The 11,147-nt window shown below is 30.0% G+C and overlaps 2 protein-coding genes across 5 annotated transcripts in view; one reads left to right on the top strand and one right to left on the bottom strand.

Moving 5' to 3' along the window:
* Eip74EF (Ecdysone-induced protein E74) overlaps positions 1 to 11,147 on the top strand; it is a 324,734-nt gene that overhangs the window by 50,426 nt on the left and 263,161 nt on the right. The window contains exon 1 of one of the 4 annotated variants that reach the window (XM_018510267.1): positions 1,752 to 1,784. The exons of the other annotated variants lie outside the window; for them this stretch is intronic. The gene's annotated coding sequence lies outside the window, so the exon portion shown is untranslated. Of the gene's footprint in view, positions 1 to 1,751; positions 1,785 to 11,147 lie in introns of those variants that run through there. 4 annotated transcript variants of the gene reach the window in all.
* Lsm11 (U6 snRNA-associated Sm-like protein LSm11) overlaps positions 1 to 11,147 on the bottom strand; it is a 60,949-nt gene that overhangs the window by 4,064 nt on the left and 45,738 nt on the right. The gene's annotated exons all lie outside the window — the stretch shown is intronic.

The following is an 11,147-nucleotide window of genomic DNA, read 5'->3' as shown; positions in this document are numbered from 1 at the left end:
TCAACAGCAAAAAATCGCCGAGCACGCAAACACGAGTCTAACCTTTATGCCTCTCACATAAAAACAACACATGCTATATAGTCAAAACTGTGAACATATGATCGTGACGAGTGTACCAACACAACAAAAAAAAAATTTTGAAATTAGAGTCTACAGAGCGCGCGAAATTCAAAAAGTCACCTTACTTTTTGATCACACCTCGTACATTTTCGTATACCATGCCGTCATATTTACCTCATAAAAATAATACTATTGCGAGGAAATTCTTGATACTTATGCAACACCTTAAGCACACAATTGTAAATAATTCTGTGTCACTAACGCAAGCGCTGCTAATTGGTATCATTGTTAAACACAACGAGTGGTATTCCCCCAACTGGTATATTACCTTACATTAACATCTTTCTGGGATACCAGATTGGCACCAAATTATTAAATTACTTATCAATTTAATTTGTGACATTCCTATAGTAGTATAATTGCGTTTCTAAGTTCGAAAAATCATTTCAGCGTGCTTCAAATGACTACATATTTAGTATATAAATTCACATAGAAATTATTTAAAAGAAAAAGGATCTAAGATTCAGCTTCGACTGTAATAGGCATTAAACTCTTACTTGTTGAGTATTCACTATTCACATATACGGTCTTAATAAATAATTTATTATTGTTTATTTGAAGTAGTTCTTTAGTAAATTGAATTACCATAGAAATGTCTAATTTTTTTATATAATGAAGTCGAAGTACCGAAATTGACGTGTGCCAAATTCTACGGTAGATTAACGATGAAATAAGAGAGAAAATAAATGTTGAAAATATAACTTCTCACGTATAATTTAGTGACAGATAAGGCTCGCAGAGCTTCTTTGACTAACTGCACACAAATTTTACCATAGACTTTTCTTAAAAACGAGATTATAATAGATTAAAAAATTACGATTTTTATAATCACAAAAAAGTAATAGGTCAACGACCATTCTGGAAAGATATTTACGTGCATAAACTTGCATATAAATTTAACCTCGAAAAGTAAACATAATCTCATCTTGTTTTCGTTCGATGAAGAAGCTCTTGATTTACTATCGTATGTTCCATACTGTTTCATTAAGATATACACGTAGTTTTAATATTTTATTCAAATTAAGCAAATATTTGTAATTTTGGGTGGGCTCTGGGTAAGGCACCTCAAATTTTCGGCACTTTACTAAAGAACCATCTCAAAGCGTGACATGATTGAAATAATTTGTTCATAACTGTTATATTTTTAATGAGAATCAACAATGCGAAAAATTTAAATTAATAGCCTCTGCAGTATATGAATTAATATCTGCACTGTTAAATTCATACACTATTATAGGAAGAAAAATTTAGTGCTTTCAGCAAAACTATTAGTTAAGGAATTTTTTAACAACCAAACATTTTGTTTGTAACATTTTGCGTTATAAACTATAGGGAACTCTTCGTCTCGTTAAAAGGAAGCAGGAACTCAATCAGGATTATTGTATCTAAAAATTAATTTTTCAAAAATTTATTTTTCAAAATTTTTCGAAATTTTTTTTATGCATCAGGAATAGATATTCACAAAATAAAGCTATTACACCGCTCAAAATTATTCGATCTTAAATTTCGATAAGAAATTAACACTTCATTTTTGAAAAATTATTAAAAAATGGTTATTAAGGACCTCTTGTTATAAACTTTAGGGAACTCTTCGTCTCGTCAAAAGGAAATGGGAACTCTAATCAGAGCTACAGTAGGGGAGACCGGGCTAGTTGTTACACAGGGTAAGTTGTTACAGTTTTTTTTAGTTGCCATAGTTGGCAGCACATTTTCATAAATTTTCATATGTGATTCTTACGATACTCTACAACTTTACTTAGTTTAGCCGCCATATTTGAACTCTAGAAGACGCTACGTATGTTTTTATTTTCACTATTAAAAGTAAATATTTACATATTGTATAAATCGCTTGTGTTATTGTATATATAAGTTAGAGGTATGTGATTACCTTTTTGTATATTTTTTAAATATACATTAGATTATAATAACACATTTTGTTTGAATTGATATATGTACTGGTTTTCGATCTGTATTTTTTCTAATTGAAAATGCGAGGTTGGGGTAAATTGTTACCATCACTGTTCCTACTGAATATGTCATTAATTTAACTAAAACAATGAAATAATATAAAACTCAAGAAAATGTAGATTTAAATATAATTTATTATTTACCACGTGCATATGTGTGTGCGAACGTTGTTTATTTTAAAAATAACTACAGAAATGTATTGATTTAAAACTCATCAAATAGGAAATAGGAATTCTGGCCATAACGGTCTAAGCTGGTATCTTTTTAATGCTTAATTAATTTAAAGTGAATTAATATATACATACATATATATACCATATTATAGTCATTTAAACTATGCGCTGAAATTCTTTCGAACTTGAAACGCAGCTAAACTACCAATGTCATAATTAAATTTTTTAATGCTCAATAGGCATCTATTAGAGAGATCTTAATATGATAAAAATCTGTAAATTAATTTATTTATTGCGAAAAATTTTACCTCAGTCGGAAGCCGAATTAGCAGATGTATTGATTTACATTTTGACATACGTGGAAGTCAAAAATTACTACAAAATATTATTCAACTCAAGGGATTAAGTTGTCATTGTTTCTAACAGTGTAATATAACCTATTTCATTTATAATAAGTTACATGCGCGTTTTTATTTAAAAAAGCATTACGTTCTGCAAAATAATATATATATGTATAATATACAATATATACATATATTATACATATGTATGCATCATGCAATATTCCCGTGGATAAATTAATTCTATTTATCAATCTTGTTTCAATACTGCAAAAGCAATTACCGATTATTTGACTGATTAGTTACACTTATTGTGAATTGTTCATGTACGATTATATAAGCAAGATCAATAATCGCGCATTCAAATCAAATCTGTCAAAAGAATTTTTGTCGAACTGCAATTCCAAATGTATTTTCTTTGTGTAACGATCAACTGATCAAGTCATAGAGAATAGATTTTTCGAGTTCGTAAATGTCGAGATGTAAAATGGAATTGACACGTCAATTCGATTTTACGAAATGTATCTATAATACACGTACAGGAAGACGCCAGTTTGTCTAACAGAAATCACGAGATTACAGACGATCTTGATAAGAACAGATAGGAAATTAAAGTTATAATACGATAAAATATAAGTTTGCTGAAAGAACTCGCGATAAAATGTGTGCGATGAAATGTAATCCAGATCCAGAATTATATATATATCGACTATAAAAGAATCTTCTATCTAAACTTTCCGGGAAATAGATCACATTTCTGAGGAAAATTGGGGAAAAAATCAATATGTAGCGGATGTCAACTTTAATCGAGATTTCTTCGAATTCTAAATATATAATCCTTTATTCCTTATGGCAAGAATATGATTTTCTTAATTAGTAATTCCAAGTATTAATAGATAATAAAATTAATTTTTCTCTCAAGTAGATTTTTTGTTGGTTTTGCCGAGATGTTTAAAATTAAAAACTTCCTTCCTATTTCATTAAAGAAAAAATCAATTGTGTGTGTGTGAATTGATCGGAAAATTTATAACTATTGTAATAAAACATTCGTTCCATGATATATCAATTATTATGCGGAAAGAACGATTTTGTTGAAGTATCTAAAAATTTAGCTACACTAAGAAATGTTTTGATTAAACAAAAAAAAGGCCTAACAGGAATGATATTTTGTTTATCAGGATACAACAAAAATTCTATTTAGCCTTATAAAAATATCATTCTTGTTAGACCTTTTTGTTGATTTAATTAGAACATTTTTTTCATTGTATTATATAAATCTGAAAATAGTTTTGTTGAACTATAAAAATAATATAGAACGCTCCAGCTGATTGCTAGAATGTCAAAACTTTTTGCAGAGTTACTTAAGCTTGAATTTCCTACATAATTATATTGGTAGAATCAAATTTAATTATTTTCAGATCTGCATCTCTCTTTCTATACTTAAATTTTTTAATTTAGGTAGATATAGATTTGAAAATTTAGTAAAATTATTTTGTGCATATTTCTTTCGATTTCTGTTTTATTGGGGATGTGATCTTACTACAAATACCTTGAAGCGTTTGATTAACCAATCAGAAAAGAATTTTATTAATTGACCAATCAAAGATTGGATTGATCAATCATTGCTAAGTATTTGTAGCATCACGTTGATCATACCCTATGGTCGGTATTCATAGTCAGATCTTATATTCGAGAACGTCTTAAGTACGGTCTTAAGAAGTCACGAACCAATCAGAGGGCTGCATTAGCGTCTTAAGACATTACTTAAGACGGTCTTGAAATAAGAATTGACTATGAATACCGGCCTATGTCATTTAAAAATAACTTGCATATATGAAGTATATGAACGAATCGTAAGATTTCCAAGTTGAAACACGTGTTTGGCCACTTAGCTCGCATGTTTGACACGATCGGTACGGATGAATGAAAACGTGAGAAGCAAAGGTTGCAGGGCACGTGGCGAAGGAGAAAAGGAAGGACGAGGGTAACGCGTGAGAGGAAAATCGTTGCCGCGACGGGGTGGGGGAGGGGGAGGGGAGGAAGGAGAATACAGAGCATTGGGGGGAAGCGACTCGTGCGGAATGACAGGCGGGGGAGAAGATCGCGACGAGGAAGAGTAGTGGCGGGGAAGAAGATCCGCGTAGGAGGAGAAGCGGCGAAAAGAGCAAAGAGGCAGAGAAGAAACGAGCGAGGAAGCGCGCGCACGCGAAGGGAGCTCCGCGCGGACCTCCTCTCCTTCTCGAACGAGTATCGAACGCGCGCGCCGACGACCACTATACGTAGTCAAGGTCGGTCCTTGCTCCTGCCGCAAAGCGGCGACCTTAGTGGGATGTATTATCCCCTTTCACGCGCGCGCGATACGACGACCCTTCCTCTCTACTCTTCTACGGCTGCCGCCCTTTTGCCGCGCGGTGTAAATAAAGACGAACGGATTGCGCGCGCGTGTACTCTCCTGAGACAAGTTCGTTAAACCCTATCGATTTACGCGGCGAATGAACAATGGGAATCCCGCGGATTAAAAGTAGATTGCACTTTTGCCCCGATAACGAAGATGCTCTTCTCCTATAACGACGACTAAAGGCGCGTTCGCGAAAAAGATTGTTTTGCTGCTCAAGTATCTAATAATTTAGATAGATGTAGATTTGAAAATAATTTTGTTTGGATCATTAAAGTAATTGGCTAACATTTAAAGTTTTTTTTTTTTTATTAACAAGCCATGTGGCCAGTGCGAGATTGATCCAGTCAAAAAGTAGACCGTTTTACTATATATTATTCATAGTAGATAATAGACGTTATCCTCTGAGTGTCAATACGGTTATTGTCACAACAGAATTTGAAGGTTCCTTAGTTCACATGAATATGTAGTACACTCATTTCTTATAATTTATTGACTCATAAGATCAATGGGTATTGTTCTCTTTAATTGTCTAACTCCTTTAGTGAGAAGGAGATTGGCTGCTAGGTGATTAAAATGATTAACAAGACGCTGTTTATGCTTGTTCGCGGCGATCATTTTTTCCTCAGTAACGGTGCTTATTTTTAAGTCCCAGTGGATGTTAGAGTCACGACAATACCATGGAGCGCCTACTGCGTCTCTAAGCACTTTGTTTTGGAATATTTGAATAGTTTTAATGTTCGAATCGGCACTGCATCCCCATAACTGGACGCCATATAACCAAACCGATTTAAGGATTTGTTTATACAGCAGAAGTAATTGTACTGATAATTTTGAACCTCTGTCAACCATCCACTCTATCTTCGAACGTAATTTATTTAATTGTTGACATCTGATTTTAATATGTTCCTTTCAACGGAGCTTGGAATCGAGTGTCATGCCAAACTAACATTTAAACTGATTGCTAGAATGTTAAAACTTTTTGCAGCATTACTCATCACACTTGAAATTCCTACATAATTATTTTGATGATTCAACAAAATTATTTTCAGATCCGTATCTATAACTACAATACATTTTTAAATACTTTAATAAAACCATTCTTTTTACGAAGAAAAATCGAATCTTACATTTAAAATGTAATTTTGCTGTTCCGAAGAAAATAGAGCGGAAATTTTATATTTGATGCTTTTAGTTTCCGTCGCGTTATTAAATCACGAATTTTCGAAGGTTGCTTAAACATATGCTATTTGTTTGAACCGTATATATTGTACATTAATACGAATAACAAGGCCAAGTAGATAATATACAAGCGAAAAAAATTATCAGTGACGATTTTAAACTGGAATGACTAACGTCGATTACTACCTGACTCGGTGACAAATTGTTTCCGTCATTCTGTATCGACAGTGTCAGGTGGATAGTGTCAAACGAATGGCAAGGCAAAATAAGAGACAAATTTATGAATTTTAAGTTACGTAGCACGCCGACTACATACTGAGCAGGGTTGGATAAGTTAATTTTTTCTTTTAACTAAGTTAAGTTAAAGTTAACAACCTTGAAAGTTTAACTTAGTTAAGATACAAGTTAATGTATAATGAAATTAATTGGATTAAAAGTTAAGTTAATAAAAAAAAAGTAACTGAAAAATTAAAAGTTAAATTTCTTTCTATTTTATGATTTCAGAGTCTTACAAATAACGAAAATGACAAACATATACTCTCTCTTCATTTAAAATATACTCTATATTTTATTTAAACTTTTTGTTTATATATACTGTTATATATATACATAGATTTCAATCTATCAAAAACTAGATACATTAAAATATACGGTTTTTGCTAGATTCTAAATGAAGTATATGTTTGAGTCTGAGACTTAACTTCAAAAAATTTAAATAAAAAGTTAATAGTTATCGATAAAATGTAACTAAATAAAGTTAAAAAGTTAAGAGTCTAAAATGTAACTAAAAGTTAAGTTAAAATTATTTAACTTGTCAACTTTTTAACTTAACTTTTAGCTTTTTAACTTGGCACTACCCAACCCTGATATTGAGTTCCGATATTATAAAAATATACCATCAATATATACGCACGCTTATAATCCATAATTCAAGAACAGAAATTATTTCATACCAGATATTACATGTTACTTGCAAAAACCTTCCTATTGTTATATGAATACCAATGACTTATTTACGACAGATTGGTCACTAGCGGTTATAATATACAAAAATTACCATTGATACGGATTGATACCTTTGAATTACCTTGGATTATTTAAGATTATGTAATACTACCTCAAATTATTCCAGATTATCAAATATTACCTCATATTACCCAAGATTATCTTAGAGTATTTAAAATTACGTCATATTTTCTGAAATTACCTGAGATTTTCCCAAATTTACTTTGCTCACCTAAGATTACCTTGTGTACGAGTACATAAAGTATTATTTTCTTCACATCACTCTAGAATATCTTTATAGGTCACTATGATAAGTATCTTCGAGAAGATCGATTTTAGCTTTTCACTACTTAAGAAAAAAACGCAATTTTACAAAACAAATATTTATTGCATACAGGAACGTAAAAATATAAAAATTTCGCAAACAGAATATATATTATATGTATAAATAGCAACAAGTTCGACTACTCGTAACGTTTGAGATTTTTTAATACTAACATAACAATATCCAATTGAATATAAATATTAATAGGTAAAATAAAAAATATTTTTAAAAAAACACTAATAGTAACACAGACTCTTTGTTAAATGATATCACAACTCAGTGTTAAATTAAAAATTGTTTATTCGACTAATCAAGTTAAGTATAAATAAAAAGATACATATGCGAAACAAAATCTGAAAACTTTTATGTGTACGTATTTAAACATTATTAAAGTCTTGATGTAACTAAAACTTTTTTTTTAATTTTTTTGAACTGCTTTATAATCAGTTTTCTATCAGATTGAGAAATAATTAAAGGATTAAGGGTGTTAATACCCTGCATATTAATAGGGCCATAAAATATATATCTATTCTCAATTTCTTGAATATCATCTTTTTGCGGCCACTCAAAAACTTGTAAATTGTTAAACAGAAATTTTATTTGAAACATTTGATTAGTATATTATTGTAAAAAGGTATTATACAAAATGCTCACCAATGACGATCACTAACTTCAAAAATCGAAGATTATCTTAGATTACCTCAGATTATCTGAGACTACTTTAAGAATACCTAGAATTACCTACAGATTATTTGATGTTACCCTTAGATTACTTAAGATTTCCTATTAGATTACCCAAGATTACCTGAGAACACTAAAGATTATTTAGATTTACTAAAAATTACTTTGGATTACCCAAAATTTCGTTTGAATTGCCGCTAAATTACCTAGCTCTTGTACAAAAATTATCTCACAATCAGTGACCAATCTCTCGCTTATTTATTAAATAGACAATAATAAGAGATACAATTTACAATTTTTATTACTTATAGTAATTCCCTATAATTATTAACAATTATTAATTTTAATGCACATTTTCTTATCTTTAAAAAACTTCTCAGTTTCTGCTTTACAAAAGAACTGAAAAATTTAATTAAAAAAAAAGAACTTTTTAGTATATTAGATAAATGTTCAAGAAAATGTGAAATATTTATGTGATGAAAATATCAGTAATAATACTTGAGAATATTTATTTTTGAAAGAAATTTGTAAGATTTTATATATATGTATTATATTTTTTTAAATTTATACGGAAGGTATAAAAAAAAGATTAAGATATTGAATAATCTGCGAATAGCGCGATTAAAAAAATTCTAAATTGAGGGGGATTATTTTTGGTAATATAACCGAATATTTTCGTAATAAAAAGAATTCCAAAAGAATTGCATATCATAGTAAGTATTTTTCCTTATCATTTGTGTTTCGAAATATCGGAGGTTATAAAGCTCATTTTTTATTGTCCAACTCGATTTTCTTTCTCTCTCTCTCTCTCTCTCTCTCTCTCTCTCGCTCTCTCATTCTCGTATCATCATCGCGCATTGTATCTCCGTGAGACGCAAAAACTCACAAGGAGGCGAGAATAATCGATCGATCATCTCCTTTTCATCTCATCTATCTCGACTCTGGTACTGGTGGTTTTTTGCGCGTTGCACAATACCATCTATAACATGTTTATACACCGAAAATTATTATTACAGCGTCAAGAATCTATAATTGCTGAGAAACGAGGCCACTTATGAATTTTAATTACGTAGTTTTATGCTTACAAGTTCTTTTCAGACCATACGATGTAAATTTTGAAAATTTCAGTGTTTATTGTTGTGTTATTCGTGAAAATCATATTAATGTGTTCTGCATCGAGCAGATTAAAAAATACGAAAATTTTCTTCGTCTTTCTTGTTTAAAAATCTAATTGAAAATTATAATTTATCCTTGATTCTCTTATACGCGTGGTTAAATTTATATAATAACTGGAACAGGTTGTGACTTCATACAGTTTTAGTATTCTTAGTCAAGTCTTTATAACTCTTTTTCAATCAACAAATCTTTATGAAATATAAGATATTTCATGCGATTAGCATAAGACACAACAAGATTATGCAGTTTATCTTGTAACAGTTGCGTTACAATTAAATATGCATTATTGCAGTTTATTTTGTAACAGTTGCGTTACAATTAAATATGATATCGAACAGCAGAAACTGGAATTAACATTGCATTATGCGCTTGTAACACTTATAAATATCAATGTTGATGTTAAAATATTGTCAAAGTAAAATCTGCCTAAAATCAAATGAGAAAATATCGTTATCTATTTGAATTTACTTAATTCGCAAAACCTTGATAAAGAAAAATCGATTTTTAATTGTCAGTTGAAGCGCCTGGAGTTATAGATCATCTGTATAATACTAATCTCATAAATAAATAGCATTTAATCAATTTAATTCATTAACGACCAATTTTCATTGTTTAGACAATAATATTGTTATGAAGAAAATTTATTTAATTACTTTTTAAGAAATTAGCTAAACTATTTTTAATGATCTTAATATTAATATCTTTAACACTGAAACACAACACACCGCCCGCGCTGATGATATCCTGCCAGCTTGAAAGTACCAATTTTCTATTTTTGTTTTTGGTTAATGAAGAGTTATTTGAATATATTATTTATATTATTAAAATTATTTCTTTTAACAAACAATTATAATTAAAATAATAACATTACATACGTTTCGACTCCGATCGGGTCATTTTCAATGCAAATAACAAAAATTAACTTAAAAATCCGGTAACAATAAAAAAAATATTTTTTCTTCTGACAAGGTAAAATAATTTTCCGTTACTTTTATATTCATCTAACATTGTTAAATAATTTTTTGATATGGTAGCAGATATGGTTATGCAGGATTTTGAGGAAATGGCTATTGGTTTATTGCCTGTTCAGTTACCTTTTTATTACAGATATGTAGATGATATTATATTGGCAGCCCCAGCTTCTAGCATTAATGATATTTTAAGTATTTTTAATTCATTACATGCAAGATTACAGTTTACTATGGAGATTGGCAATGATGGAAAAATAAGTTTTCTGGACACGTATATTATTGTTAAAGATTTTTATGATCTTTGATGGTTACCGAAAGGCTATTTTTTCTGGCAGATTTCTTAATTTTTATTCCCAACATCCTGTTTGTCATAAAAGAGGCATTATATACAGTGTTATTGATAAAATTGTTCGTTTGTGCCATCCTACTTTCCAACAAAATAATTTGATTGATGCTATTAATATATTTTTAAATAACGGATACCCTCTTCAATTCATTTTTTCAACAATTCAGAATAGAATAAAATACCATATTAACAATAATAATTTGAACTGTAATAACACTTCTTTAAATAAATTTTTCGCTGTTCCATTTGTTAATTCAATTTCGGAGAGATTTAAACCAATTGCTAATGTAGTAGATTGTAAACTGGCTTACACTATTCCTAACACACTTAAACTAATTAAAAGAGGCAAAGATAAATTAGAACATACACATAATCAAAATGTAGTTTATAAAATATCTTGTGAGAATTGTGATGTTAGCTATGTTGGCCAGACGAAGAGACAATTGAGAACTAGAGTAAAGGAA

This window comes from Trachymyrmex cornetzi, unplaced genomic scaffold (assembly GCF_001594075.2).
Source record: "Trachymyrmex cornetzi isolate Tcor2-1 unplaced genomic scaffold, Tcor1.1 scaffold33, whole genome shotgun sequence".
Lineage (NCBI taxonomy): Eukaryota > Metazoa > Arthropoda > Insecta > Hymenoptera > Formicidae > Trachymyrmex > Trachymyrmex cornetzi.
Note: the sequence above shows the minus strand (reverse complement) of the source record. Positions and strands in the feature narration are given on the sequence as shown.